Source organism: Rhipicephalus microplus, chromosome 2 (genome assembly GCF_043290135.1).
Source record: "Rhipicephalus microplus isolate Deutch F79 chromosome 2, USDA_Rmic, whole genome shotgun sequence".
NCBI lineage: Eukaryota > Metazoa > Arthropoda > Arachnida > Ixodida > Ixodidae > Rhipicephalus > Rhipicephalus microplus.
In genome coordinates, this window is record NC_134701.1 from 113,577,902 (window position 1) to 113,601,912 (window position 24,011).

The 24,011-nt window shown below is 43.2% G+C and overlaps 1 long non-coding RNA gene across 1 annotated transcript; it reads right to left on the reverse strand.

Annotated features, from left to right (window-relative positions):
• Window positions 1-2,300: 2,300 nt before the first annotated feature.
• On the reverse strand, window positions 2,301-24,011 carry LOC142785564 (uncharacterized). The gene is made up of 2 exons (XR_012888975.1): window positions 23,693-24,011; window positions 2,301-2,567 (listed from the first exon to the last, which is right to left on the reverse strand). It is a non-coding gene; the product is annotated as an uncharacterized LOC142785564 (long non-coding RNA).

A 24,011-nucleotide genomic window follows, 5' to 3' on the forward strand; every position in this document is an offset into this window, starting at 1 on the left:
AATGACACAAGTCGGTAGAAATGGCTTGTCTGGATACATCCGGTCCACAAAAATACAATGTAAGGTCTCGAGGCTCTCCAGACACTCGTCGCGTAGCAGGATGTATGGACAAGCTGAGGCGTTGCACGCATAAAGTACAGCCGAACCATTGAAAAAGTTGATGACGGCAAACGAGAGGACAATGGTTCGGTGGTGTGGACTAGCTGTAGTTGATTGGAAAAGGAACGTCGAGTTAGTGGCAGCAGGGGAAAACACAGACACTAGGACGGCGGACAAAGGCGCGATGCGGACATCAGCTGCGGCAAACACTTTCGAGGAACTGTGGTGGCCGATATCAAGGCACGGATTCAACAAAAGTTCAGCACGAGCGCAGTCGACGAGGGCCTGATTAGTAGAAAAGAAATGCCATCCTATTATGACGTCGTAAGATGAACGTTTAAGAACAACAAATTTGACGGCGTACCAAACATCTTGAATAAGAACACGTGCTGTGCTTTGAGCTGTCGGCGCGATGAAATTGGAGGTGGCTGTACTCAGAGCAAGATTCGTAAGCAGCGTTGTAACTATTCTGAAATTGTGACACAGTTTTTTACTAATTACAGAAACGACGGCGCCTGTGTCGACAAGTGTACGTAAAGCAACACCTTCTCCTAGCACATCAATTTCGTTTGGCGGACAAAGAGGAGGTCTTGGAGAGTTGGCGACGACCCAGTTCTTGCCTCCGGAACTGCGGCTGTCAGTTTTTCTCTTTAGCGGGGCTCGTGCGCCGAAGCATTCGGGAGACAGATCGGTGACGGGGTGGTAATGACCGGCGAGAGTCGGCTGGGTGTCGTGGGGACAACGAGTCGGCGATAGGGGAAGATGGTCGCTGAGGATCCTGGGCAGCTGGTAATTTGCAGAATTCCCACGGTCCAGAGGCTGCAATTTGTGACGGCGACAGTAGCGTGCTATATGTCCCACAAAACCGCATGCAAAACAGATGGGTCGATTATCGAAGGCGCGACATGGGTTAACGACCGAAGGTGCAGGGGGCGTAGTAGGATGGGGTGCAGTGTATGTAGGCAGCGTCGTAGGGTAGGAGGACCCGGTGCCCCGGTATGCGCCAGAGACAGGTGGGCGTGGGGGTCTAGCAACGACGGCAGCGTAGGAAAGCGGTCTAGGGACAGGTGGCGATGAAGGCCGTGCCTGCTTGACCTGTGTCTCAATGACCTGGCGTAGACGAGGGTCTAACGATGTCACTGGCTCGAATGCTTCGGCCGCAAGAGAAAGTTGACGTGCAGCTTCTTCACGAATAAATTGTTTAATGTGGGGCAGTAAGACGGTGTGTTGAGCAGCGACGTCGTGCACGAGGGCCAAACTTCAGCAGTATCATCAGCAGCTCTGCGCGTCAAGACACGCTGGTTGCGCAACTCGTCGTACTCCTGACAGAGCTGGACCACGTCGTGACAGTCTGTGGGTTCCTAGCGACGACTATCTGGAAGGTATCGTCGTCAACTCCTTTGATGATGTGCTTGATTTTCTCGTGTTCGGTTAGAGATGCATCGACGCGCTTGCTTAGAGACAAGACATCTTCGATGTAACTTGTAAAGGTCTCGTCCCTGCGCTGGACTCGACTACGCAGACGCTACTCCGCGCGAAGCCGGCGCACGGCAGGACGACCAAAGACCGGGGCGATGGTGGTCTTGACAGACGAGTTGGCGATTTCGCCTTCGTGGTTCTTGAACCAGAGGCTGGCCACATCAGCGAGGTAAAAGCGCACGTTCATGAGCTGGTCGCACGCGTTCTATTTGTTGAAAGCGCTTACGATTTTGTGCTCGAAGAGCCAGTCCTCGACGTCTTGTTCGTCGTTGCCGCGAAAAAGTGTTGGTTTGTGTTGCCGAGGCCCGCCAGTACAGTAGACTATCAGTGATGGGGCAGCTTGAGAAGGGCCAGGAGCAGTCATGGTGAACGATGAGGGTTGCGTCCGATTGCGATGTCCCAGGTTGATAGGAACCCCGCACATCCACCACTTAATATAGACGTGTTGTACGTCAAGAACGCTTCAGACGCAGCTTAGCAAAAGGTGCTTTAAGAGGCAGGTATGGCTACCGGCGAGCGGCGTCGGCGAGCTACTACTACAGCCACCGATCATCATCGTCTTCTTGAGTAACAGCAGTGCGTCCGTTCTTCAGATTCATTACATTATATATATATATATATATATATATATATATATATGTGTGTGTGCATATACATATATGCAAATAATGCATTCTGAAGCATAAAATTAGACAAAGAGAAATAGCGAAAACAGACCAGCGTTGTTTTCACGGTGAAAAGGATAACCTGAAGATGTTATCCTTATTTATTTTTAAAATAAGACTTGCAACAATTTTTGCACTCCTCTGCATTTGTGTAGAATTTCCCTTTGCAGCTTCGTGGAGATACTTCGACACACCGGCCTTGACTCTTGTCAGGGAAGTAAAGCGGATTCTTCTCGCCTTGTCGCCATTCTCCGCAAGATGGCGTTCTTGGCCTTGTGCATGAACCACAGCAGGTCTTGCAGGCTTGTGAAGGCCTCTGGAGTGCTGCGAATGGGCAAACAAATTCAAGAAAATAGAATTATTTCTAGTATTTAACTGATTGTCCTTGACGTTGGTAATTCAGCTAAACATAGTTATTTACATTGACAAAATGCTATGACAGCGTTGTATTGTTGACAGCGGAAGAGTACTTGCATGCTTGCGCGATTGTATAGTATGTTGATAGAACAGCGACGCTAAATAATTAGTATAAGCAAGCTACATGTAGCCTTGACAGAAAAATAACGCGGGAAAGAACAATTTTTGGCGAATGGACGAGCTCAGCGAATCAAGCTTTTGCGTGTAATAAAAAGCGGCCATGGCATAAAATTATTTCTGAAGTATGATTTCGCTGACATGGAAGATTCACCTAAACAATAGACATCTCCTTATGTACATCGTCACGCGCACGTACATCGTCACCCGCAATTCGCAAAGCCCCCCCCCTCCCCTTCCTCCCGACTGTGGTACAGGCGTGCACTGTTTGGGGCTAGACCTCGGCCTTGCCGCGCCGCCACCGAAATAACGAGACCACGCCGCTGCCGCTGCCACTGAATAATTCCAGCGGACCACCATTCCTCTTTATTTGCTTCCAGTGGAGAATGTTGGCATAAAATACATCACTTGAGCATCCTTTCTTCAAATTTTCAGAGCCGCGTTTGCGGTTTATGGACAGCTCTCTTGTGTTAATGCTTGTGTGCTCTGTCTTTATGAGAGCTCTACGGCCTCCGAAGATTCATTTTTCTCTCTTGGCTTTTTGCGTTCATTTGGCGGTTTTCGTGACGGCAGAACAGTGACCCACGCGACATGAATAGGGCACATATTCTCGAATGAACAGTATACGAAAGGTATCAGTTGTGATTTTTTACCCTGCTTTTACATGCAGTAAACCCGCCTCTTCCGTTCTTTTTCATGTCTCGCATTTGGTGGGCTCAGTAACTGTGTTCCGGTATCATTCGCTAATCCTCTCTTTTACATCATGCAGATGCTCGAAGTCATCATGCTACCGGAATTGCTGTCTTCACTGGCCCATTGCACGGAATATGCTTTTTCGAGGTGTGGTCTGCTATATCGACGACAATATCGGCAATTTCCACGCTCATATGGTCTACGGCGCATCATTTCCAGACAACCCCCTCCCCCTGCAAGGCCCAGCTGCTCCTAGTGCCTCGTCGAGCATAAAAAACCGCAGGGCCGGTGCCATCAGCATCCCTATCCGATATAAATCAAGCGAAGCCGTCGGCTGCAATTTGTGGGCTCGGTGACTGTGCTCTGGTACAGTTCGCTAATTTTCTCCTTTACATCATGCAGGTTGGTGAATCGTATTCTTTTCTTACTAAAAGATACAGCAATTATTGCCTAGGACCCACACTGCTGTCTTGCCATTGCTACTGAATGTGTAAATGTAATTCGTGTAGTAATATTGTGTGTTAACAACATTGACAGTAACCCCAGTCCTACCAACTCCGATAGTTTACTTCTTGAACTGCAGAAACTGTCAGCTGGTCAAACGAAAATCATCGCTAAAGTAAGAAATCTGAAAACCACACTAGTCGCAACTGACAAAACAATCGAGTACTTAGGCACACAATTAGCTAACCTTGAATACCACTATCAGACACTCCTTCCCTTATAAAGTTCTGTAGATGAAATACGCACAGTTAAGGGCCACATCATCCGGCGCATTGTCGAGCTGGAATCTTGTGTCGATGACGCAGAAAACCGCAGTTTTCGCGATCACAAAATTTCAATAACAAAGTTATCGCGATAACAAACAAATAACACCTTCAGCTCAGAAGCATTCACCGAATCGGAGCAGTTGGCCCTTGAAATCTGCCGCGATTAACTGCAAATAAACATTGACACAGGAGAAGTTTTCTGTGTCCATCGTCTGTGCCGCTATACCCAGCAAAGCTCTCATGAGACCACGCCATGATTATAAAGTTTTCGTCACTCAAAGCTGAGAGCAAGATTTTTCGAATAGTCAAAAACTTTCTCTAGTTTGTAATGCTAGAAAACAACTTCTTTCATTCACGAAAAACAATGAAATGCCTTACTCCCTCTGGTTTTAAACACTATTTCTTGGTTCAAAGCGATACTCATTTGATGAATCCTCAAGTTCCTTGATGGAATCTTTATAGCAACCATCTCACTGTGGAAAGCCAAATGAAACACCAATTAATACGCCTCAGAGGAATATATAATATCGATTCATTACTCTAACGTACGCAACTGACTTCGAAAACGAGACAACATATTAAACATTGTGTTATCATTTGGCTGCAGTGTACTGGCCGTAACCGAAAAAAGTGAAAAGTGTGATGACTGGAGCACATTTTTCAGTTCAACGTGAATTTAGAGGTCAAAAAAGGACGAAAATGTGTGTGGTGCATGGCGGCTCCGCTTATGAGGTAGCGGGAAAAAGATGAAGGACGTTACCTCTCAGATTAGTGATGCTGAAGCGATTGCCGACTTACCAAACTTTATTGTTTATCAGAAACACCGTGTTGTTACGCGTGGTGGAGATGTGCTGTGCTTTTAGCAATTTGTCGGCAACTGCAATGCTCACTAATCGACATACCATCCGTTATAGAAATGCTATGGTTAGTCATTCACGCAACCCCTCAAAAAATTCTTCTTGGTGTCTATTACGAACCTCCCAATGTTAACTATGATTTCTGCCTCGAACTATGATTACTGCCACCGAAAATCTACTAGTGGTTCACCCAAAAGCTGAGACACTCCTTTTCGGGGGCTTTAACTTTCCCGCATGGATCGGAACGACGTGACCTCTATGAACTTTCAGGGAAAACAGAAGCGCGTGTATTTGCTGATTTGTGCCTTAACTTCAATTACCGAACAGGTGATTTAGTCAACTTGTGTAACACCGCAATCTTTCAGCATTCTTGGCTTGATACTCGCGACTAAACCTGAGAGTTTATTCTTTATTCATTACCTATCAGAAATTGGTGAACATAAAGTTATTCTCGTCCCTTTTGCACACACCCTGAAAAAACGCGATATGTATAAAAAAGCTAGAATACTCTGTCATAAGGGCGACTATAGAAAAATTAATAAGGAACTTCACAATTCCTTTTCCGTATTAGAGGCAACTTTTCATGATCACCTAGTTAACGACAAATGGACATGCTTGAAAGCACGCTAAGGAAGCTGACAGAAAAACTTATTTCTAGGGCTTGTTTTATTGCAAACAGCTACAAGCCCTGGTTTAAAAACTAAAGAGCCTTAAAAAAAATCATCTTTACCGTACTGCCAGATACGGAGAAAACCATGGTGCCTGGGATAGATATTATGCTTCTGAAAACGCCTACATTACTGCACTATGCTATTCACTGCAATACTGCACTACGCGAGCCCCGCCGCGGTGGTCTAGTGGCTAAGGTACTCGGCTGCTGACCCGCAGGGCGTGGGATCGAATCCCGGCTGCGGCGGCTGCATTTCCGATGGAGGCGGTAATGCTGGAGGCCCGTGTGCTCAGATTTGGGTGCACCTTAAAGAACCCCAGGTGGTCGAAATTTCCGGAGCCCTCCGCTACGGCGTCTCTCATAATCATATGGTGATTTTGGGCCGTTAAACCCCACATATCAATCAATTACTGCACTACGCCATGAACCTGGTAAACGTACGTTTTACTAGGTTCATCTCCCCAATATGCTTATCAATATTCCGAACAAACTCTGGAGGATGGTGAACACTGATGACACTCTGGATTTTGTCATTTGTAGTGATCCGGCGGAAAGCTGTCTGGTACCAAAAGTGCTGATGTATTCAACTCTTTTTTTCCATCATTTTTACATCAGACTTAGACGCACCACTTTCTTTACCACCAAGTGCAACAACTTCCTCTAAGTCTAACTTTACTGTCAGCGTATATGAAATATCGTGCATAATTCATAACGGGAAACTTTCGTGATCAGCTGGAAGAGACAAAATAAATACAAAGGTGTTTAAAACACAACTAAGGAAGTTTCATTTTCTTTGTCATTTATTTTCGCACAATCGCTATCCACATGAGCTATCCCAGGTGATTGCGAAATCGTTAGGATTGTTCCAATCTACAAATCTAGCAATAAAAGTTCTCCATTAAGCTATCGTCCCATCTCCCTAACCCACATTCTTTTAAAATCATGGAACACGTCATTTGCTCCAACATTATAAATTTCCTAGATTCTAATAATTTCTTTCATCCTTCATAGCTTGGCCTTTCTTGCGAAACCCAACTGGCAATGCTCCGGCATGATGTTCATCTTAACCTAGACATGAACATACAAACTGACACAATTTTGCCGAATTTACTGAAGTCCTCGACAAGGTACCTCAAAAGCAAACGCTACTGAAAGCTTCCCGTCTTCACCTACAAGCTGCCGTCTTCACCTACAACCTGCTGTTTTGTAATAACAAAATTTCTGAACAATTGTTCACAGTCTGTCACTGTAAATAATAACCTGTCAAGCCCCGTCCCAGTAACATCAGGCGCCCCTTAAGGTTCCGTACTTGCACCAGTTTTATTTCTCATATATACCAAGGTTATTTTATTGCATGTAACCAGCAATATTAGAGTATTTGCTGGTGATTGTGTTCGTTATAGCATTGTACGAGCGATACCCAATCAAAAAGCACTTCACGAAGACCTTTATAGCATATTTTAAATGATGTGACACCTGTTTAACATCTGTTTATGCAAAAAATGGAAAATATTGTCATTTTCTCGAAGCCTAAAGCCCCTGGTCTTTACCTACGAAATAGGCATCATACCACTCGACCTGGTATCCTCATATAAATACTTAGGTGTCACTGTACGCAGTGACTTATCGTGGCGCACCTATGTCTCTAATATTATATCAGCTTCTAACAAAACATTAGGTTTCATAAAGCGTAACCTCCACCATACTACACAGCACGTAAAACTAATCGCTTATCAAACACTCGTCCGCCCAAGAATCCAATACGCGTCAACTGTCTGACATTCACATCAGGCATATCTCACTGAATTATTAGCGGTGGTTCGAAATCGGGCAGCCAGATTCATTCATTCTGCGTATTCCTATGACGTAAGTGGCAGATCACTAAAATGTGAACCGGTCTTTCACCTCTCACCCATCTTCGCCTCTCGCCAGCCTATCGCTCTACCTCGAATTCTTTTTCAGCTCTCTTTATCAATCACCCTACATTTCACCCGCGTCGCGCACCTCTAGCAGCCTAGGTCGGTCGAACCAAGTCTCACGTCCACGTGCACGAACCACCACTTTTTCATCCTCATTCTTTTTTAGAATTGCCTCAGAAAGGAACGGCCTTCCCTAGGAAAGTGTTGCTACCGCCTGCCCATCTCTGTAGATAAAGCATCTGACGAAAGATATTGAGACTAACAATGAGTAATAAAAGTTCCGGATATACTAACAACATATTAGATTAACAAACGTATTGCATTGCATAAAGTTTTGTAGGACATTTTTGTATTGTCATGTGACCACCGTTTATATTATATGCCCCAGGGGGTCTTTAAGTTATTAAACTGAACTGAACTGAATTATTACGTGCAAGAAAATTGTGACTTCACTGCATTTTCAAGTTTCTGATTGTGCAAGCAGAAATAATAAAATTAAGCCCACAAGCTAGAAATCTTGATATGCTCAACGCTTAGCGCTCACATTGCACACGTGCTTTATGAAGACATATTTGTTGAAGAGACATGGCTGGTAAAAATTGTTGTGAAGGGAGTATTGTGTAGTGTAAAGAAGAACGAAACCAAAGAAAGAGGCTTTGGAATATTTTATTCAACCAACGCTCAATTTTTTTACCGCGAAGACGACGCAGCTCTTTATAAAACAATCATAACATATCCTCGGAGTGATGGATTATGAGTGGGGTGAAGCGTCTATCTGTCCGTCCGTATGCCTGTCTGTCCGTCCGTATGCCTGTCTGTCTGTTTGTCTGTCTGTCTGTCCGTCCGTATGCCTGCCTGTCTGTATGTCTGTCCGTCCGTATGCCTGTCCGTCCGTCTGTCTGTCTGTCTGTCTGTCCGTTCATCCGTAACAAGGAGGTGACGCACAGCAACGAGCTATGAGGGACACACCCAAGGCTTTGGGAGCTCTGCCCGTAAAAGGCCAGCCCGCTTCGACATCTTTTGCATAATTTTGATTTGTACAATCCCTACAGGTTTTCATTGTCGCTGTCATGTTCCGTATAAAGTCCAAATCAATAACCTTTGTACTCGCACTCTATGCTGCTCCCGTGAATGAAATCTCACGAGCACTATCGAGTAACGCTGCTGAAGCCCAGATGAAACAAGCTGCCGATCCCCATTGCAGGGAAGGCGCATGCGATAACATCACGCCACGTGTAATGCCTGCCGTCGATCGCTCTTAAACCGGAAAGGAACCGTGCCGGTCTTTATGAGGATGAAAGAGTACGAAGACATACTCAGATAGGAGGCTGCGTGGCTCGATTCAGAACTTTGAACTTGGATTATAAGGGCGCGTTCTCGAGTGCTATCACCTGCGATTTTTCATCAGGCATAGTGATATTTCAGCGTGCATATTTTATAATTCATCAGGCTATTTCATATCCTTTCTAATAACTAGTTTGGTTGCAGGCCTAATTATTCAACTGATCTTGCCATGATATCTCAAACTGACGAAATTAAAGCTGCTATTGAGAGTGGTGGCACTGTTGGAGGTGTTTTTCTTCACCTATCAAAAGCATTTGATGCTATTTCACACATGTTTTATTTTAGGAACTGGAAGTTATTGACGTATCTGGCGTCCCACTAGAACTATAATTCATAGCTATTTGTGTGATCGAGAACACTTCGTGTATGTGCCCGATACCTTTCCAAGCATAAAGTCATCAACATAGGTGTTACGCTAGGTTCAATACTGGGCCCACTTTTATTTTTATTTTACATCCACAATCTTCGTCATTGTCTAGCTGAGTCACCCTGCATGCACTATGCGGATGATACCACTATAAAAACCGCAAAAAAAGAGGTTGGCTTGATTTTGTTTATTCTAAGCGTTGACGTGACACATAACGGGAAATTGTTCAATAATAATAAATCAAATATAAATGCTGAAAAGGAAAAATTCACTCCACCTCTAGTACGATGCTTCTCGGGTTGGAGCTTGATGAGCATTTAAGATATACTTCACATAATCACAGCTTATGCGGAAAACTCTATATGTCCTTCAAATGTTGCTAAACGTTAACCTTTTTTTTCGTTTTGAAATATTGTTGTCACTTTACCAAGCTTTCTTTCACAGCAACATAATGTATGATATTTCTTGATGGGGAAATACATGCGCCACTCAACATCAGCCACACAACATCTTTACAACCAAGCACTGAGGATAATATCATTTAGTAGCTCCATGTGCAACGCATCGTCCTTGGAATTTTATCAGTTCAAAAACCGGTCAAATATTTTCTCTGCATTGCATTGTACTAATGTGTGAATGAAAAACTACTCATTCCTTCACTAAAATTGCGTCAGTTTCCTCAGGTGTCATCTACTTGTTTTGCAAATGCTAATAACTTTCTTTCACTCAAACCAAAGACTAATTATGACAAACTTACCATAACAATTTGGTCTGTATCCTTGCGAAATTTTTCACCTTTGTGGGTAAAAAAATACACCGCCTAATATATTTAAAAAAGCTTACATTTTCACTTAATAAATGAATGTTTCTCAATAATATACAGAGTGTGTTACTGCGTTTCTGTGTCTTTTTAACTTTATTCATATTATAATATAACTTACAGATTCTATCTGGTGCCTATGTATATTTTGTATACCTCAGTTTTTCTTGCCTTACCGTCACAGAGCTTGCCATTACCCTGAGTGAATGTTAGTGAACTATTGTGTCAGTCTTATGTGCTTGTCTACACAGTTTCTATAACTCATATCTGCCACTTCGTACTTATCTGTACATTTATACAACTTACTTTTCATGTCCTTACCCATGTTTATTATTCTATTGTATCTCTAGTGAATAATCTTTGAGGAGGTCTCACTCACAGTGATGCTACTTTGAGGCCTTCTGCATTTGTATACAATATATCCAATGTATCACTCATAATTTAAATGAAATTCAATTCAAAAAACTCAAAAAATAGCGAACGACTCGTGCACCCTTTTACACGTTTTCATAACACTGCACGAACATTGCGCTTTCTCCAGGAGTGGCCGCATTGCTACCAGCGTTTTGCTGTTTCGCAAAAGATCACACGAAAAAGGCTTAGCTGCAGCCTAAATTTGTTATGGGGCTGTGTTCTTCTATCGCACGCTGTAAAACGGGAAGTCATCAATGAGCTTTCTTACCATAAAACTGTTAAACTCACTTCAAACTTAGCGCACTCTCCTCAAATACTTGACATAAAAGCTATATTGAACTTTTCTAAACTTGGTGACACTCCCGTACTAGACGCTTGTATTGTATTGAAATATGTTGTGATGAATTTCGTAATCTAGATGCGCTACTCCTTGATTTTTGTAAGATTATGCGTGAATGCCTCGCAAAGTATGTGTCTCCAAAAAGAACTATTAAAAATTGGTTTTGCAACTTAGTGATTTTTCAGGTAGTAAAGTGCCGTGGCCACAATCACTACCTAAGTCACAATTGTAGGCAGTACACCACAGGCGTTTACTACCTCAGAGTAGTAAATGTCTGTGTTTACTAACTCTAGTTACTACTTAGGGTAGCGAATGCTGTGCAAGCATTTTACTACCACAAAATTTGTAAGTAGTACTACCTTTTTAAAGAGAGTATATAAAATAGCACCCGAGACACCCTTGATACCGAAAAGATATATTTAATCTCACTGGTCGCACAAGAGCTTACGTAAAAATCGCCATTTCAACTAAAATGATTTAATGCATTGAACTGTTATGTAACGTCACTGGAACTGTAATGATTTGTTTAATGTAAAAGTAAATAACAAGCTGAATAAAAAGGCTAAGAACAACTTCTTTAAAAATTCCTTCGCTATATTTATTGCCCCGCCGCGGTCGTCCAGTGGCTAAGGGGCTCGACTGCTGACCCGCAGTTTGCGGGATTGAATCCGGCCGCGGTGGCTGCATTTTCGATGGAGGCGAAAATGCAGTAGGCCTGTTTGCTCAGCTTTGGCTGAGCGTTAAAGTACCACAGGTGGTCCAAATTCGCAGAGTCCTTCACTACGACGTCCCTCATAATCATGAGGTGGTTTTAGGACGTTAAACTCCACATATCGATCAATCAATCAGTCAATCAATCATTGCTATATTTAATAATAAAAAAGTTGATTCAGATTTTAGACGTTGATTTGTCCTGCATCGATCGTCTATGCCCTCATCGTTTAATCTTGATAGCCGATTCTCCTGCAATTATGAAGCTGTAGGAAATACCTTCAAATGTTGTATTTTGCAGTGACAATATTATTAGTACAATGAAGAATTACGGTCCTAAAAAGAGCTTGATTCTTTACATATATTCAGTGACCTCGGTAGTTTCATTCATTCACCCACTAGAAAAACTCAACATTCTTCATCTATAATTGATATATCTTTTAATAGTGTAAACTATGCAAATGGTAAAGCACGTGTTTTCGCGTATTGTATAAGTGATCACATACCCATACATGTTTTTTTCAACCTACATATACGTATTAGGTGCCCACAATTACAGAAGAACGTTTATTTAACTTTAGTAGTCAAATAGAAAATACTTCCTGGCAAGAAGTGTTCGGGTGTTTTGACGCCAATAAGGCCTGCGAAATTTTTCTTCGGTATTGCCCTCAACCAGCTGATCACAAACACTGGATTCCCACGTGGCTTTGAATTGTTGCATTGTTGAACTCAGAGCAAAACTAGCTTTGTGTAGACGCACGTCGGCACCAGGGCCTGATCGAATTTCCTATAGGTCATTGTGTCATTTCGGTGAAAGCGCGAGAGTTAATGGGATGCTTCCGACAAGTTGGAAGACAAGTCGCCTAGTTCCGTTTCCGAAGCCACGCAAGTCGCCGTTGGAGCTCTCATCCTACCATCCTATCGCATTGGCCAGTTGTGTAGGCAAAGCTATAGAGATGACGATCCTAGCACGCCTGGAGTGGTACTTAGAGTGCAGCAACACCTACTCAGATGTCATGGCAGTATATTGGTGTGCTCGATCATCGATTGACAGCGTTGTCAACCTGGTCACTTACGCCCAACACAAGAAAGGTTGTAAGTGCCTCTGCACATCTTTCTTCCTAGACGTCAAAGGGGAACATGACAACGTCACGCATGAAGCAGTTCTCACCACTCTCGAAGATGTAGGAGCAGGTGGTCAGATGTATGGCTGGAAACGTAGTTATTTGTTAATGCAATCCTTCTTTGTGAGCACTGAAGATGGTCAAACCTCTCCACATTACAGCAACCGTGGAGTCCCCCAGGGTGGCGTACTGAGCCCTGTGCTGTTCAATCTTACGCTAATTGCTCTAATTGAGCACCTTCCAAGCACAGTCAGGCTATCAAATGTACGCAGATGATATCTCCGTTTCGGCATCGGCTCTAACACGCCCGCAGATGCAAGCGAAAATTAAAAAAGCTGTCACTGAAACATTACGCTACCTCCAAAAGGCTTGGAAATAACTTTCAAGACATGCGCTCTCGTAGCTTCTACACGCAAGCCTATGAATAAGTACACCATAAGCATGAATGGTCAAACTGTACCATAAGTTCAATCGCACAAGTCTTTGGGCGTCACACTTCACCGGCATGTAACATGAAGTGACCACGTGCCGTACATAAAAAACGGTTCTACTGAATCAACCGAATTTATTTGCAGCAAAGACTTGGGGTATGTCACCCACTGCAATGCTAGAGCTGTACAGGGTACTTTTTCTCGATTTCCTGCGGTACAGCTCACCGGCAATGACCAATGCAAATGAAACGAGCCTACAAACGTTAGAGAGTGTTCAGGACTAAGCACTATGGATTTGCCTAGGCTTGCCTCGTAGTGCATTAACAATCGCTTCTACAGCAATCACCGGTGACCATTTTGTCGCAAGACATAGTAACGTTGCGACACTCAGGACACGTATAAGGCATATTGCTCGGACACCCAGCCACCATATAGCCTTTTTATCAGCAGACAGACCACGTTCGTACTTTTGCAAATTAGTACGAACGTGGTCTGTCATTGTACCGTCTGTCATTGAAAAATTGAAACTGTCCTCTTCAGCAGGTGTGGACGGAATCAATTCGAAAATTCTTAAAAACACTAAATGTATTTCTTCAGTGATTATGTCGCTAATATTCTCACAGTCACTTCACACCGGCCACTTACCAGCCGACTGGAAGACGGGGAAGGTCACTCCGGTCTTCAAATCAGGTAACAAAGACAGCCCTCTAAACTAACGCCCCATTTCTTTAACAAGCGTACCCTGTAAAATCATGGAGCACGTCATCTTTTCCCAAATCATTCATTTTCTTGACGGCAATAACTTCTTCCACCCCGCACAGCATGGTTTTCGCAAAGGTTATTCTTGCGAAACCCAATTAGCCCTCTTTGTTCAGGATTTGCATGCCAATCTTGACATTAATCTGCAGACGGACGCCATATTTTTAGATTTCTCGAAAGCATTCGATACGGTACCCCATAAGCGGCTCTTAATGAAACTTAGATCTTTAAATATACATCATGACATAGTAAATTGGATTGAGGAATTTTTAACTAACCGCTCGCAGTTTGTCTCCATCGATGAAGTACACTCTAGTCCCGTTCCAGTAGCGTCAGGTCTCCCCCAAGGCTCCGTACTCGGGCCCCTTCTCTTCCTGATTTACATAAACGACCTAGCTTCATGTGTCTCTTCTTGTATCCGTTTGTTCGCCGACGACTGCGTAATATATCAACCAATTACCAACCCCACTGATCAAGCCGCTGTCCAAGATGACCTAAACCACGTGCAAGAATGGTGTGACGTGTGGCTCATGAAACTTAATCCCAACAAATGCAAGATCGTTTCATTTCACCGCCGCCACAACCCCCTTCTGTTCCCTTATGTAATTGCTAGCGTTACCCTCGAACACGTGCAGTCATACAAGTATCTCGGTGTCACCATATGTAACGATCTAAACTGGTGCACGCATATTACTAACATTATATCATCAGCGAACAAATCTCTGGGTTTTCTGAAACGTCACCTCCGGCACGCACCTAAAACTGTCAAGCTACAGGCCTACAAGACCCTCATCAGATCCAAATTAGAATACGCATCCGCAGTCTGGAGCCCACACCAAGCCTATCTGATCGACTCACTCGAGGCAGTTCAAAACCGTGCCATCAGGTTCATTCATTCTTCGTATTCCTACAATACAAGTGTAACATCACTCAAAAAAGAATCGGCTATTTTAAACCTTGACATTCGCCGCCGCATCTCTAGTCTCAGCCTTTTTCATAAGTTTTTTTACAGCACCCTTCGTCATCCCTACATCGCCCCACCGGCCCGCATATCTCACCGCACGCTTCAAGTTGCCCGGCCGAGGATTAAGACGACCACCTTTTCTATGTCCTTCTTTGTTCGGACAGCAAAAGACTGGAATGACCTTCCCCATGATGTCGTCACCACTGAATGCTCATCATCATTTTTTGATCGATTATGTGTCCACTTTTCGTGATAAAAATTTGTGGCAACAAAAAAAATTATATGTTAACCCACCCCTTATGTAATACCCCCTCGAGGGGTCTTTAAGGAAAATAAAGTTATGTTATGTTATGTAACCAGATATCGCTTTCTTTGCCAACATGCTTCACAGCCCCCTCCAGGCCTTCGACTTTTCTTTGGTGTCTTACTCAGGCTTACATCAGGCTAGCAATATCTGGCATCCAGAAAAAAAAGCATATATTCCGTCACTTGTTCTTGAGCAGCTTGCTCTTCTCTCGTTATACGAGACGTATCAAGGCTGTATACACATATACACCGATGGCTCCGTTTTACAGAACAGTTCATAGGCATCTCTTGTTATACCATTAAAAGCCACAACAAGCATATTCAGGACCTCCTACCTTACGACATCGATGAGAATGGAGCTCACAGGTTTCGGTGCCACATTGCAGTTCATTAGTGATCAACAGCAACAAAAATGGGCAATTTTCAGTGAATCCGAGCCGGCACTACAATGCCTTCTATCACCTTTACGCCACGTCCCGTACGAACAACTGGTGTTCGAAATTGCAAAAGAAACTCACCATTTGATTCAGAAATAATATGAAATAGCCTTTCAATGGCTTCCAAGTCATTGTGGAATAATTGTCATTGAACGGGCCGATGTAGCTGCCCGTTCAGCCCATAGTGAAGCAAATATCAATTTTGCTCTCCAAAACTGACGCTGCACGGAAGCTCCGTATGCTTGCTCGCAAGCGCACCACGTTGAAGTGGAATGAATTGCATTTCACGCGCGCATGATTATATTTTTTAGATCCAACTCTCCGTCCTCGAATTCTTGAAGAACTTTGCCGACGAGACGCTACCATGCTATGCAGGTTATGGTTTGGTGTCGCATTTACCAAGTCCCGAAAGAAACATATCTCACTGAATATCTTTGGCTTCTCCTAGCTCTAAGTTTTTAGAGCATAAATCAACATATACATTGCTTGATATCTAAATGCACACAATATGCTTTCACGATCACAGCACGGCTTTCATTCTGACTATTTTACTCTTACACAGTTACCTCAATTTACGCACGACATCGCTGCTTCCCTTAATGGCCAAAAACAGATTGATGTCATGTTTATTGACTATTTTAGGTTTTGACTCGGTCAGCCATGTTAAACTTTTAGATGTTTTACTAATGTTTGTCGCGGCAACAAGTTGATGAGATAGCGCAATATTTGCTGTCGCTCTCAAACTCCATTACGCCTAACTACGCGAAGACTTCTGACGTACACATCACATCAGGAAGAGGCCTCAAGAATGGCTGCTTGATCCGCTTTTTTATATATTTATTTATTTGTTGAATCATACAATACAGAAGATCATCAGACTGCTTGGACCCGTAGCCTATGTTTCTTATTTACAAAATGGTGGAGAAGAAAGTGTGGGTGATATTCAAATTAGGCTTGGAATGGATGCAGACGGCTGCCTTATCTGTAAAACCATATATACTACTCAAAATCAGGACGCACTGAAAAGTGTTTTTTTTTCGTCGGTTTGTAACAGGAGCAAAACATGGCGAACATCAAAAAGACTGTAGCCACGACCTTTTCAAAGGATAAACAGTCTTACATATACTAATGAAAATGTAAATTTTGTAGTTGTTATGTAGTTTATACACAGTTTTCTGGCTCTCACAGTAAATTTTAAATTGCACACACACTACTAAACAATCTGAAACTAGCTCTTCGAAAACTTCGGCGTCTTCGACACGCACTCGGTAAGCAACTGAACAAAATAATTCTGACTGACAGCCCATATCACTTTGGTCTGACTCGAATATGCGTTGGTGGTTTGGTCGCCTGACAACAGACATGACTTTACTATGTTATGATCTGTAAAAAAAAACAAAATATTGCTCAATATTTTGTCGATTAGAGCAGAATTTCTTGTCTACTTCGCATGCGCACGTTTTGTAGCTGCAGCCCCTTTCGAACATCGGCGCACTTGCAATTGTATCATCCTCCTACATAAATTATATAGTTCACAATGAATCGAGTGTTTTAGCACCCATATTCTTGAATTCATTTTCTACACAGCGCACGCGGTGATTATATCATCCAAATATTCTGCCCATAATTGAACTCAGACAAGGTAATATTTTGTTTTCTTTTGCTTTTCTGAAGAACGTGCATTTTTGGAAGGAGCTTGGTGGGCATCTGCCCAGACTGGGTGCTGAGCTAAAAAAAATGCGTAAATATGTTTTTTGTTGAACTATATTTTTCGAAGGTGTTAAATATTTGTACTTACACTTGCTATGTCCAGAAAACTAAGACAGGAGAATTCGTATGAATAAATAGCATTTGGACATGCTGCTATCCCGTTATCTGATACGCCCTTTTTTTGAAACACATTTTTAATTCAACGACAAGCTTATATCCCCACTAACTGTTGAACCTTGGTTCTACCCTCCCCCCTAGCACCATTCCTGAGAGGGAGAGAAGAGATAAACTTAATCCTAATGTTACAAGATTGGCTGTGGTATCTGCCACATAACACCTAGACGTGTAGCAAACTTGATGACAAAACCTTGTCGCGGCGGCTCGCTCTTTACGCTGGAGGAGAACGGAACACACGTGGCTGCCTTCGCAAGGAACAGTGGCACGTCTTCAAAATTGTGCAGTGTTTACAGTGACGTGTACTGTGAGTTAAAAATGCATCGACAATATTTGCTCACCGGAATATTTTGTGTCGTGTGAGCCGTGGTAATAGCAAAGCATTCTGTTTGAGATTAAAAGGGGTTTATTGGCGTGTGTTGCGACGGTGGCTCTACGATGAAAACAGGATTGGGACAGAGCAACGGTCAAGCAGGTGCTGGCAACGATCAGCGCGAGGCGAGTTAGAGGAGCCCAGAACCCAGTACCTAAGCGGTGGCGAAGTTGCTTGCCAACGATGCGTTTTCTTCTTCACAATTTTCCCCGCCGAAAAAGAGCAATCCTGGCGACCTAAGAGTCTAGAAGCAGAGGAATACGATATGCTTTAAGGCGCGCGACGTGGACAATGTCACGTCCACGCCGGCGCATGTCACCAGAAGGGGAAAGTGGCTCAATGAAAAAAAATACCGGCAAGGTTTGCTCCAAAACGCGGCAAGGGTCCTCGTACTTTGGGATCAGTCTTGAGAATAGGCTGGGGGTTTCGTAAGGAACAGCCAGCCATACAAGTTATCCCGGGGAATAGCTGTGGCTTCGTGAAGAGTCGGTGTTGTTTTCTTTATAGCGCTGCAGCATTCTAAAAACATTTACACCCATAAGGGTGTAATTGTTTTGTCCCATGGGCAACACCCCATTAGGGTGCCGAGGAACACCCTAAACATTAAGGTCTTTAGAAACAACCGGAACCGTAGGGTGTAAATAAACGTTGCACCCTAGTTATTAGGTGTTTATGAACACCCCTAAACTATGGGTGTTGGATGAAGCTACACCCATGCGAGTTGGGTGTACACTAAAAACCCCCTTGAAACGCTGGCAGTTATATGGATGAGCATACTTTATCAAATGAAGCGCAATTAACGGGCAACAAAAGCAGAAACACAGGAGGTGACGCCTAGACTTGTGTGTTGAGGAGAGCCGTTCATAGCACTTCATTCCATCACATATGCATCACCATCTGGCCCAAGCCTCAATTGTTCTCAGGGAGAAGCATATATGAACCTTCTCTGCGGCTGACAAAATAAGGTGCCATGGTCTTGAATGAGCTGCATGAGACCAGTGTATATATGTGTACGTAGACTGGGCCGTAAACGACAAAGACGCGGAAGGCACACACACACACACACACACACACACACACACACACACACACACACACACACGCACGCGCGCACACGCACACACACACACACACACAACCACAAACACACACACACACGCGCGCGCGCGCACACACGCACGCACGCACGCACGCAGCACACCACAGTAGTGCAAGCAGTAACCTGTAGCGTAACGTTCAACAGAACATAACGCCGAAGCAAAAAAATATTAAGCCCATGTGTTAACATCTGCCTTTACTATAGAAAAACTGCAACTCTGACAAACAGGACTCGGATGGCATTCTGAAAAATTTTGAAATATGTCACGCGACCAAGTTTCTTTCTCTCTATACTAAAATTTCATTGTTTTGAATACAATAAATCTCCACAACTTTCAAAAACATTTGCGCTGGTGGGGCAAACGACTGAGACGTATGACGTTTGATGTACACCTATAAAATAAAAAAAAACGTAGAAAGTGTAAGCGAGTTTCTAGGGTCACATTTACTACATAATACATCTCGCAGTATCAATTTCAACATTAAAAAAAGAGAACATTCGACAAGATAGTGTAATTGAGATTGTATTGTAATTTCGGTGTTGGTACACTTCTAACTGCAAAACCACTCGTCACTGCCGCTTGCACAATCATCTTCAGCTGTTAAGATGACTGGTGCCTTCGAGAGAAGTGGGGCGAAGCTGTTCTTTCTGTACAGGAAATTCAATCCCGGAAACATAAAATAAGTACACAAGGAGTAATGACTGAAATTTCACAAAGAGTGCTACATTCAGTGTGCACCATGCATTACTAACTGCTTTCTTTTGTGTAAGTATACATTGAGTGCATAGCAAGCTTATTCAGTGGCATCAGGATCCACTACAATGAGAAGTGCTAGAAAAAGTATGCTGAGCAATAAACGCCATAAAAAGCGCGCAGTGGCAGAATCATTATACCTTTCGTGCCGTATATGAACCTTACTTTACCCTTTCAGCTTGCTCGCGCAGGCAAATAAAAAGGTGCTGCTCCAAGTTGATAATGTTCCATTAGCTGCATGCAACGACCCATCTAAGTGAATGCAACTTCTATGCTTAAGTATGCATCAACACAGCTGCATGTGTATTTCTGCAGATCTACCATGGTACTCATTCGATTAGTTTAATAAAAGGAATACAGTACGACGCGCAACAACACATACATATTTTATTTGTATTGCACAAAAGCACAATTCCACTTAACATACATGACGGTATGCGCATTGAGAAGGTATTCAGTGCAGGTAACTTGTAAAATTAGGTAATGTGCAGTTACGTATAAAATGCAAAGGATACTAGTTTTCTTGAACTGGCTCACAGTGACACGATTATGTAATAGAAGAATTGGCTATTGGGTCATTCCACATCAGACGTCCCAGCCATTTTGGTGACCACCGCAAATGTATTAAAAAAATCGCGCTGAACTTACTGCATTAAAAAGGGTAATTGCTAGAATATTTCGCAGACAATTTATTGGTGACTTGGCTGGCTCCTGAACTTCCCGGAATCCCGTCTGGATGTTTGTGAGAAAAATTCTTTCATAAGTATCGCATCTTCCGTTCCACATTTGGACTACAATTTAAGTGAAGGGCTTGCGTAAAGTGTTTGAAGCTCAGTAATATTGCCATTTTCGACCACATACGCCTGAAATAATTTATCTGAAATGTGTTATATCTACATTTTTCTATATCAATACTGCACTTTGAATGGATATCTGAGGAGTGAATACTTGATCCACATAAGGTATATTTGAAGGAAAAAATATTTTAGACCTCTCAAGCTGTCACACTTTAGGAGAAAAAAATCGCAAATATCACAAAATAATTGTTTTGTCTATAATGAGACGCAACTTGCACCATGTGGTGGTTGAATTAAAATAGACTTTGTACCTAAATCAAAGCAAATAAACAGTTCTTTTCATGTGCCAAATTTTGTCATAGCAATTTATGTTTAGAGAAAAAGATCACACCATATCCACGGAGTGAATGATGATGAGTGGGGCGTAGTGTTCGTCCATCCGGACGCACAAACGAATGGACATACAGTCTGACGCCAGTATGGACAAAAAGAAAGACGAACGGACTCACGGACAGGCCGACACACGGAAGCCCGGACGGACGGATGCACAGACGAACGGACGAAATCACAAATGCACGGACAAACGATTCGCCCAACGAATCATCATTTTGTCCGTGTATATGCTGTGAAAACCACTTACGCTATCTATTGTGCAACTCATCAAGTGGCACATAATCCTAGTACGACTACGGAGGAGGGAATGACCTGTGGCCTGAAGAGCTTTGCCCCTAAATGATTTTTGAAGTTCCAAGTTCCCCATTCGCCATTTGGTCATCTGGCAGCCAACGCCTCGAAGTTCCCCATTGCAGTTGATGAGAAACTTAAAAAAAATATTTTATTCCTTGAAATAGAAATTGTAATGATGAAACTTCTCACATACAAAGAACTGTTTATTTGCTTTCAATTTAGGTAAAAGGTAGTTTTTAATTGGACCACCACATGGTGCAAATTGCGTCTCAATACGGACAGAAATGACAATTCTGTGAAATGAGTGATCTTTTCTCGTAGAGGTTAACAGCTTAAGATGTCTAAAAATAATTTTTCTTCAAAATATCTTTTCTGTGAAGTAAGTAGTCACAGCTCAGATATTCATACAAAGTGCAGTATTGCAATAAGAAAGTCCAAACATAACACACTTTGGCTAATTCTTGCAGACGGATGTGGCCAAAAACTTGTATTATTATGGCTGAGTTTCGAACACCTTACATAAGCCCCTTTACTTAACGTGTACCAAACTTGGCATAAAAAAGTGCGAAACTTGTAAAACATTTTTTTCACTAACAACACTCAAACAACAGTCTGCAAAGTTTAAAAAGCTTTTTCGATGGAGGCGGAAATGTTGTAGGCCCGTGTGCTCAGATTTGGGTGCACGTTAAAGAACCCCAAGTGGTCGAAATCTCCGGAGCCCTCCACTACGGCGTCTCTCATAATCATATGGTGGTTTCGGAACGTTAAACCCCACATATCAATCAAGTTTGAAAGGCAACCACGTGACCAAAAACTTTTTTCTCTCCGAAATATTCAAGCAGTTCACTGTTTTCAGTGCATTAAATCAGCACGATTTTTTTTTTTCAAAGACATTTGCCATAGCCGCAAAATTGGCTGGGAAATGTCGAATAAAGTGACCCTGTTAGCTTCACTCAATGACCATTGCATACTGCTAAATTAGGGCCATTTGTTTCAATCAAGCTGTCAGGGTGAAAAAGCATCACTCCTTCCCGCGGTAGCGTAGGCTGTACAGTGGCTGTGCGTGTTGTGTTCCCTGACAGATATGCTGCCCAGTCTTATATTTTGGCTGCAACACATGCTTAGATACCGTGCAGTATGTATGACAATAAAGCGTTTTTGTCCAGCAAAAAACTAATATTACGCTTCACGTAGCGAAAATACCTTTAACATTTGAAGCACTTAGCGAAGTTAAACGCCAAGGCGCGCCCCGCCGCGGTGGTCTAGTGGCTAAGGTACTCGGCTGCTGACCCGCAGGTCGCGGGTTCAAATCGCGGCTGCGGCGGCTGCATTTTCGATGGAGGCGGAAATGTTGTTGGCCCGTGTGCTCAGATTTGGGTGCACGATAAAGAACCCCAGGTGGTCAAAATTTCGGGAGCCCTTCACTACGGCGTCTCTCATAATAAAATGGTGGTTTTGGGACGTTAAACCCCACATATCAGTCAATTAAACGCCAAAGCGCTGTGATGGCAATAAAACTCTGAATAAGAAGAATATTTTGAAAGTTACACATAATGTAAACAATCTGAATAAAATGTGCTCGAACGTTAGCAGTTATCTTCAAACAAGCGTTTGCGCTATTCAAGTATAGGCACAATTCGACTACACGCACAGACTAAAGGTCTGTTCAAACAAAAGTCCAGCTTCAGTGCTTGATCCGCTAAACAGGCACGGCTGTCGGCAGTGTCACGCTACGTTGCGGGTGAACGAAAATACCGGTGAAGACAAATTTAACGAAATTGAATATATTAGCAAGTAGGCAAACTTCGCGAGGCGCACCTAACGCGAAGCAATATGCTGTGTTTTCACCCGATGCATCAACCCGGTAGTGTTACCGCACAAAACGAAAAATGACCGAAAAGAACTATATGGACACCACGCCCTTATTTTCCGTTCTCGGTCTTTTTGTGCAATAAGAAAAAAAAAGTAAATGAACTACCGACGTGCCCAAGCATATGCGTCTTACATACGGTTGATGCTTAGAGCTAAGAGGCGCCGTCCCCACACATGTATTAATTAGTAAACTAAAGTTGATGTGCAGCACGAGCGGGCCCCGTTAAAAACGGCTGCCAAGAAAGGGCACCGCAAAAATCTATTCAATTTCTTCGCTGAACCTCAGCGGCGCACGCTCACTCTGCTTTGTACTCAAAAAAATCTAAACAAACAAACAAAAAAACTTGCCCACAATCACACTTCGACATCATCCCCGTGAAACAGTTCCGACAGATATTCTCCCTAAGTAAACATATGCTGATTTGTCATGAACTAGTTGAAAACAAAATTGTTTGAAGGCGTTATTCTCGTGCTCACGCAGTTAACAAAGTGCTGAACGAAACAACGTGAGAGCGGTACTCACTATTTCACTTCGAGTGCTCCACAATATGAATCCATAGGTCCAGTCTTCAGGATGGTGCACCTTCGCAATAATCAGCACGGACAGAACACACTGGTGGAGCACAAAGTGCTGGCACATTTCAAACTAAACACCGACTAATAAACTGTACCGATCGAGAAGCCACGCGCACCACACGCACACGCACGGGAGGGTTTATCGCCAGCGCATGCAGTGACATGTAAGACGTTGTCGACCCCTTTCCCGCGCTGTGCGCCCGGCGCGCAACAACACCTGGCAGCCACGGAGGAAGGCGGGCAGCCAAAGTTGTCTAGGCGACGAG